Source organism: Peromyscus maniculatus, chromosome 21, assembly GCF_049852395.1.
Source record: "Peromyscus maniculatus bairdii isolate BWxNUB_F1_BW_parent chromosome 21, HU_Pman_BW_mat_3.1, whole genome shotgun sequence".
NCBI lineage: Eukaryota > Metazoa > Chordata > Mammalia > Rodentia > Cricetidae > Peromyscus > Peromyscus maniculatus.
The window spans coordinates 46,141,205-46,147,933 of NC_134872.1; the positions used below are offsets into that span (position 1 = coordinate 46,141,205).

The 6,729-nt window shown below is 50.8% G+C and overlaps 1 protein-coding gene across 2 annotated transcripts in view; it reads right to left on the reverse strand.

Moving 5' to 3' along the window:
• The window catches only part of Lrfn2 (leucine rich repeat and fibronectin type III domain containing 2), a 168,104-nt gene extending 168,086 nt beyond the window's left edge, over positions 1-18 (reverse strand). The window contains exon 1 of one of the 2 annotated variants that reach the window (XM_076557590.1): positions 1-18. This exon is cut by the window's left edge and continues 1,105 nt beyond it. The gene's annotated coding sequence lies outside the window, so the exon portion shown is untranslated. The other variant, XM_042265798.2, reaches the window with a different exon arrangement.
• Positions 19-6,729: the final 6,711 nt, after the last annotated feature.

The window sequence follows — 6,729 nt, forward strand, 5'->3', positions numbered from 1 at the left end:
TGCACACAGCCGCCAGCCTGCGGTCTGCCGGAGGAAAACCCGACCACGCTGGCCCGGGGCTGCGGGTGGGGGTGGCGATGGGAGGATCGCGCCCACTCAGGATCCAGCTGGGGCACTTTAGCCAGGGATCCACGGCAACCCGCGCTGGGTGTATGCACACACAACAGACTTTCACTGAACATTCCAAGACTGTCCAGAAGAACGGTACCTGGAAGCGCTTGTTGGACCGCCCAGCACGTCCTCCTCCTTCGCCAGCCCCAACACACGTGACATAGCAAGAAACTGAGGCCCCAGATTAAAGCAGAATTTCTAAGGCACGTGGTAGGTAGTGGAGTCTTCTCTCTGCAACGGCTGTAGGCTTAGACTCGCGCATCAGAGGTTTGGGGGCTATTAGCCGCTAGTTGCTAGGGAAGATAAGACGAGGTGATGGCTCTCTGGGCTCTGAAGAGGGGTGCAGCATGTACCTTTCCCTGTGGAGGTAGTGGACTAGAGAGTCCCCGTTGTTGCTCCAGATGCTAACACCAAGGGTAGAGGGCATGCCTCAGTTCATCTCTGCTCTCCTCATGGCTCACTTGTTCCGTGCACCTGTCCCACTTACCCACAGGGAGGCACATGCGGCATGTGGATGTGTCTCTGTGGTCCAACATTGGTTCAGCTGGACACAGCTGTACGAAAGACCCAGTCCCTTGCTATCTGGGTACCTAGTTGGGTGCATACCTACTGAGGTGCAGGCAGCCCAGGTAGGTCTCCTGTGCAGGACACCCCCCCCCCAGGTGCATTTCAGGAAACTGGAATTAGCAATCCACAAAGACCCTGGAGAACCAGCCCTTCCCTGTAAAGATTCTGGGGAGCCTGAGAGGGAAAGGGCACAGTTAGGATGCAGAGCAAGGTGTAGGGGTGCGCTGGCCCTGGAGAAGAGGAAGTTGACTCCAAAAAAGAGAGGCAAGAGGAGCAGGATAGAGGAAGGGAGGGAGAGGAAGGGAAGGCATAGAAACAGAGAATGTGACCGGAAGAAGGGGAAGGGGCAGGAAATGAGCAGCTGCAGAGTCTTCCTCTTTGCTTACCCGTTTTGCACAGTGCCATAATTAATAATTATTATTATAATGAACATAATCATTTAAAAAGTGATATTGAACAGATTAACTTGTAAAATGGATGGGGTGCAAAGAGGGCATACAGCCTGAGCTAATCTCTGAATTCCCCTGAGGGGGTGGGGCAGAAGGCTCGGTTCCTTGTAACTGGGCTCCTCCAGGAGAGGACGAGAGTGTGGAAGAGCTGGCAGGGCCAGGGCCAGACAGAACAGCACAGAAACAGAGTTAGAGGGGGTGTGTGTGTGGAAGAAAATGATACAGGAGGAAGGTGGGTGTGGGGCGGGGTGGGTGTGGGTGTGGGGCAGAGCACAGCTAGGCGGACTTCACTCCTGACAGGAAGGTCCCCTGTGTCCCCGTCCCCCGTCCCCCCCGCCCCCCCCCCCGTTCTGTCCCCCCACCCCCCGCTCAGCAAAGGCATGCAGCTACTGTGACAGGCCTGGATCAGGAGTCCTTTCGAGGATAACTCAGTTGTGCTCACCTCAGCATAAAGTGATTTGGGGGCTTGGACTTGGGTGCCCTAGAAGTTCACTGCGGCTTTGTGAGGAGTGTTAGACACAGCAAGTCTCTTCCCTTAAAGGAGTTGAAGGTGTCGAAGCGATGTCTAGTATCCTTGGAAGATGGGAGGGTGGCTGGTGTCTTTGGGCGTGTCCAAGCACACCTCCACATTTCTGGGTGGTGGAGGGTCACTTGTGCTTCGTGCTGGACATTGAAGCTGCTTCCGTTCTTCAGTGTGACTCCAAGCCCAAAGAGGAGAAGGGTCAGGCTCATACCTGCTCCCAGCAGCCCTGGCTTTCCTCGGGGCTCCTCCCTGTGGTCTGCAAGCCTTGGCTCTCTGGCTGAGCTGTAAGCACCGTTCCCTGGGCTGCTACTGCAGGGTTTGAATTGCTGATCCAAAGAATGAGACCCTAGTCCTTTCTCTGAAACAGGGAGAAGTAGTGACATCCTGAACAAAGGTCCCTAATAAGTGACTATCTAAATGTGGCTTCAGAAGCCCAAAACCTCATGATTTTACCACACACCAGGGTACTCTCTAATTAAGAACAAACATCTATCATTGCCCCCTTCAGTGAGAGTTAGTCCAAACTGACCTGTCAATCGCCTGAAGGTGAAATGCCCCTCAGGAAAAGTTGCTTTGTTACAGAGACTTTAGAAATAATATAAAGCCTACCTAAAATGTAGATCAGCACAACAGCCCAGCCCACACTCCTCACTGAGAGCATACGTTCCTCTATTCTCTAGCAATGTCCCTCTTCTACATAGCACTCTGTCTTGTCTGAAGTCTTTCAAAGAAGATCACAAGGACCAGGGAGCTGAGGCAGGGGCATAGCAAGATCCCAGTGGCAGCTGCTGAGGAGGCTGAAAGGGGAGGCAGGCTTGGACCTTGATGGTCCCTGGGGAATGCCAGAATGGAGGAGTGTCCCTATGGCTCCCTGAGTAGAAAAAAAGAGAGGAGGTTGGCTCCAAATGCAGTGTGTGTGTGTGTGGTGGTGGTGGTGGGGGTTCAGGTTAGCTAGGAGGACAGATGCCAGGGCTGTGGCATCCCGGGGTGGGGACTGTCAAGCCTCAAGTTTGCTCTGTGAAGGAGTGAAGCCCGGAGTCCCAGAGGCTCCGATGCTCCTCCTCTGAGTTTCCCTTAGCTCATAGGCCTGAAGAATAACTGTAGGCCAGAGGAGCAATAGGTAGCCTGGCACACAGGGGCTGGGGAGATGACTCAGCCAGCAAAGTGCTTGAGTTCAATCCACAGAATCTGCATTTTAAAAAGCGAAGCATAAGGGCATGGGCACACAGGCTTGTAATCACAGTGTTGGGAAGGTGAAGGTGGGTGGATCCCGGGGCTCGCTGGCGCCTAACCCTGGCTACTAGGAGAGTTCCAGACCAATGATGGACTCTGTCTAGAGAAGGAGAAGAGGAGGAGGAGATGATGGAGGAGGAGGGACAGGAGGGAGGGAGGAAGGAAGGGAGGAAGGAAGAAAGGGAGGGAGGGAGGGAGGGAGGGAGGGAGGGAGGGAGGAAGGAAGGAAGGAAGGAAGGAAGGAAGGAAGGAAGGAAGGAAGGAAGGAAGGAAGGGCAGACAGTTTCTGAAGAATGATAGCAGGGCAGCCCTCTGGTCGTCACTGCACACACAGGCGCACACGTCATGCATTCCTGCATATACATGTGCACCCACACACAGATCTTGGAACACAGTTACAGGCTCCGGGATCTCCTTCCACAGTCCATGGATTGGGAGTTGGAACCTAGTCCTTCATTCTTAGCGCCCCATTCAGGCAGCCAACCCAGTCTATCCCAAGGCCTGTAGGAAGTTAGCACATGTGTCTTGACGCGTTGAGGCCCAGGGCTCAGCTTCCCGGACATGCAGAGTGAGATCTTCCTACTTGCAGAGTATCTTTTATCCTTCTTCCTTTTCCCAACGTGTAGTAAGAAGCAGCCAAAATAAATTCTGATTAGTATGCATATGTATTCCTCCATTCCATAACAGAATGACTAACACCACCTACAGCCATTAGCCCGAGTTTGTTTTCTAAACGCAGTTTGCTTTTCATCCTGCAGTTCTGTTTACCTCTCCCTCTGTCTCAAGCCCCAGGATCTCGCTCTGCTGCTCCTGTCCCCAGTCCTGGGTCTGAGCTAACAAAACCTTGGGCCATGCTGGACCATCACAAGCAAGCAGCAGATTCGTCTTCACTGAGGTTGGTCTACATACCACTGCGCCCTGCGCTTAATTGTGTGGAGGAGAGGAGGAAGGAGAAGGCAGTGTTTCTTCCTGGAGAAAAAGAACCCATATCAAGGCTGGTGCTGCTGTTTGTCATCTGTGAAAGACATCTCAGGGTGCACCTGTCACTGGTTAGGCACAATTGTCCCCTGAAATAGGTCGCTATCTCCATTTTGCAAACAAAGATACAGAGGCCCGGGTAAGTAACATACCGGGTTTGAGAGGTTAGAGCTGTTAACCGATGACTTACATTTTTCTTTTCTTTTTAAACAAGATTTGTTTCACTTTACATATATGAGTGTTGGTCTGCATATATGTATATGCACCATGTATGTGCAATATCCACAGAGGCAAGAAATGGGTATCAGATCCCCTAGAACTGTCATAATAGAAAGTTGTAATACCCCATGTTAGTGCTGGGAACGGGACCCAGGTCCTCTGGAAGAGCAGTCAGGGTTCTTGACCTCTGAGCCATCTCTCCAGCCTTGATGGGTAGGATTGCAAACTGAGGCGTCTGTGGCTCCATGTCCCAGCATGTGTGTAACACGGACTTTCTAATTCTAGTCTCTCTGTGCTTGGCAGGAATCACTTGTGCAGCCCGAAGAGTCAGGAATGCTGGACAAAGAGAATCCTGGGGTGACCAAAGGTAGTTCTCAGGGTCTTTCCGCACCAAAGAACCACATAAGCACATCTATTAAAATAGTCCAGAATTCAGGATGGTGTGAAAATAACATTGGAGGGGAAGATAGTTGCTACTTTCTGCCGTGACCTTGAACAGCTGTTCTCTCTCTGGAACTCAGTTTCTTCACCTCTAAGATGACAGTATCAGTGCAAAACAGTCTCTAGCAATCAGTAAAAGCAATGAAGGAACGAGCCGTTCAAAAGCCGTGGAGATGGCTCAGTTGGTCACATGTTTGCTGTGTAAGCTGGAGGATCCGAGTTTGGTATTAAAAAGCTGCATGGTAGCCTGTGTTTGGGATCCCAGTGTTGGGGAAGTGAATACAGACCTGAAGCTCACTGGCCAGCCAGCCTAGCCTCCTTAACAAGTTCCAGCCTAGCAAGAAACTTTGTCTCAAAAAACAAGGTAGATGGCATCTGGGAAACAGCACCCAAAATCGTTCTCTGGATTCTACACACACACACACACACACACACACACACACACACACACACACACACACACACTGGGAAAACAGACATTCAACGCAGAACTGGAGACCACAGACCCCACCTACTTCTCTGGGCCCATGGTACATTCTGGCAGCGAGGACCAGCCATGTGTCTGGAGTGTCACAGACTCCTGCCAGGGAGTGCTCAACGGTAAACAGTGTGCTCTATGGTGAGCGCTAAGCGCATCCAGAAAGAACCTCAGATCACCACTGTGCCCAGGACACTCTCCACCATCACTTGGGCTTCACCAGATTCCCCTATGGCGCTCTCCCTTTCTCACCATGAGACACACAACAGTAAGAGCACTAGGACCAGTCAAAACCATTCCTCTCCACCCCAGATAATGATCACTTCAGCTCTCATCAAGAACGAAACAGGTCCCGCCATCTGCATCTTATAGAGATGGAGACTAAGGTCCAGAGAGGCCGGGTAAGTAGGTAGGTCAGGGAGCAAAGCCTCAATTCTAGTACTTCTGGTTTTGAAGTTTGTGCGCGAGATGCGTGCATGCGTGCGTGCGTGCGTGCGTGCGTGCGTGTGTGTGTGTGTGTGTGTGTGTGTGTGTGTGAACTTCATGGGATAGGTTCTCTCCTTCCACCTTAATTGGGTTCCAAGGATAGGACTCAGGTCCTCAGGACTGTGTGGCTAGCCCCATACCCATGGCCCTATCTTGTCAGCCCTAAAGTTATATTCTTAATACTCTGGAGCCTACACTAGATCTGCCTGCCTCTGAAATGCATTCATTGAAGGAGAATTACTGGAAAGAAATTCACCAGTTTGGACTCCAAAGCGGACCGAGCAAATCCCCCTCCCCGCAATTCCTGTTCCTCTTTTGCTTCTCTCTGCTTTCTTTCATGGCTTGTTTGGAACATATAGTCATAAGTGTGTGGTTTGTTTTATAATCCAGTCAACTGTGGAAGCACAGCCATCGTCATTTATGTCCCTGCCTCAGCATCGTTCACCCAGGAGATTTATGGCAGAAGGAACTGTGACTGGCTACGAGACTCTTTCCATTCCTTAATCAAGCCCTTGGTTTCTCTTTCAAATGAAACTTGGAGAACTGAGTAGAAACCAGGCTCTGCCTGGTCCCGAGTGGGACAATAATTCAATTTAATCAAATACAACAGCCTTGGCGTTTCTGAAATGTGAAAGACATGAGGAAGGGAAGCAGAGATTGTGGCCTGATCACACACTCCTCAGTGCTGACCAGCCATGGATCTGAATTACCACAGCAAAAAGCTAGTTTGTTTGGCAGAATTCTTTATTCCCAACGTAGAAAGCACCATCAAGCAGAGGAGGCAGATAAAATCTCATGGGAAGGAGCTAGACAGTTGGCTCAAGAACACTCATTATTCTCACAGAGGACCTGAGTTCAATTCCCCAGCACCCATGTGGCTCACAACCACCTGTAACATTAGTTCCAGGGGACCCAATGCCTTTTCTGACCTCTGTAGGAATACGTGTGGGCATCTTCCTACACCCTGACAAGGCAGTCATGTACATAAGATAAATCTAAAAGAATAATCTCAAGGGGATGGTGGCAAGTGAATTTTTGAAGAACCCGTGGCATTTTGATAAGGAGGGAAACAAGAGAATTGGACGTCTAGATGGGTAGAAGTCAAGGGGGAGGTGGGACAGTCAGGGGATGCAGGCATCACATGGCATGCCCAGGTCACAGGGCAGAAGGCACTGTGGTTAAGAGTCTGAATTCTGGAAATATTCTGGAAACAGATTCTCTGGGTTTCAGTTCAAGAGTCCAGC